The sequence below is a fragment of the Lipotes vexillifer genome, unplaced genomic scaffold, assembly GCF_000442215.2.
Source record: "Lipotes vexillifer unplaced genomic scaffold, Lipotes_vexillifer_v1.1 scaffold1503, whole genome shotgun sequence".
Classification (NCBI taxonomy): Eukaryota; Metazoa; Chordata; class Mammalia; order Artiodactyla; family Lipotidae; genus Lipotes; species Lipotes vexillifer.
In genome coordinates this window covers 923814-925479 of record NW_006772915.1, presented here as the reverse complement: position 1 = coordinate 925479, position 1666 = coordinate 923814, and positions in this window count along the sequence as shown.

The following is a 1666-nucleotide window of genomic DNA, read 5'->3' as shown; positions in this document are numbered from 1 at the left end:
GGCTTTTGTTCCTTCCAACCTGTGTTGAAATTTACAAGACTAAAACAAAGGCCCTCACTGTGCCCTGGTCCTGGCTCTGCTGGGACACTAATTACCCAGCAACAGCACATGTGGGAGAAAGTGGCCAACTCTGATTAAGGAGCCCCATGGGAGGGCACTGAAAACAACCTTTTCTTTTTCTTTCTAAAGTTGCCTTTGTTCCTATCACCAGTGGCCACTCTGCCTCCATGCTGCTGGGCATTTGTAGATACAAATGAGTTACCAGATGGACACCATGCTGGAGCAGGAGACCCTGGTGCACTGGGTGCCTGCCACGTGCTGAGGCCGTGCAAGATGCTCTTTGTACATGAGCACTGTTCCTGCAACATCTCTGCAAAATAAGCATCATTATCCCCACATGAAAGACGAAGGATCTAGAGCCCAGAGCTGCAAAATCCCAGCAAGACTCAGCTGGATTAAAACCCAGTTCTGGCTCAAAAGTCATGGCCTATGACTTCCAGAATAAACTAGAAAGGGTGGCTCTCCCCAGTTCCTAGATCACAGCATTTTACTGCTGGGAAGAACCTTTCTAGAGATCAATATGTTCAGTCAAGGCCCGAAACAGTGAGAGGGCTTGACCAAGAACACCCACCCATTGGACAGGTTGACTGGCACAGACACAGTCTTGAAATGTGAAGCTTCGCTTGCACTTTTCCATCTACTTTGCTCACCCATCATTGTCCTAAACTTCTTAAGAGCCTCTCCTCACTGACAGCTGACCAGACTGATTGATGATGAACAGGCAGGTTTAATTAATTCTGGGGTAGCTCACATCTCAGTGAATGCAGCCAAAAAACAAATATCAATTCTCCAGCTGCAGAAGAAAGAATCTATGAATGAGTTTCAACTAGGGACATATGTAAGATCATACGTATGGGGGGAAAATAGCCATCTTTTTTTTCCAGCTGGAGTCACTTCAGAGTAAGCCCTGGAGAACCTAACATACTCCTACTGAATATAAGGGACTGAGCAATGCACAGCTGGAGTTAAGAAGGTTTGGTGTCCGAGGCCTCATGGTCACAGCAAGGTGCCTCCCTAGGTTCTCACCATCAGCCCGGCAGTGTGGTGAGTTGGGGTCTGACACAGAGAGTTCAGGTATATAGAAACACAACTAAGACCCTTGCAATCGGAGGGGAAAAGCCTGGAGGGAAGACCTGAACCACAATAAAGTAAACAAGGACTAGCCCTCTTCCCCAAGACTAAGGAAATCAGGTTGAATGGATGAAAATCTGGCAGTAAGCCAAATTAACTGTGCCTTGAGTGTGGAATCTCTCCCTGTTACATTTTCTCGGAAAGGGTACCCAAGGTACGAAGCAAGCAGATTCGATAGGGGCAGCTCTTACTCCTCCCCCATAGGGAGGTAGGCAAGGTGGCTCTGAGTGGGGGAGGGTGACCCTTCCCAAGACTAGTGGCAGAGAATTAAACCATCTGTACCAGAGGTTAGAAATGCTGAGGTCAAATTTTAGTAAACTCTCCGCGGGAATAAAATATGGCATAGGTGGATTTTGTTTTTAATCCATTAAGGGCAAGATAAATGGACTTCTATGCATTAAGGGCAAGATAAGTGATAAAGGTCTTAAGTTGTCTTAAACAACGCTGAGCTTAAATATCGATCAGAATGGAAAGA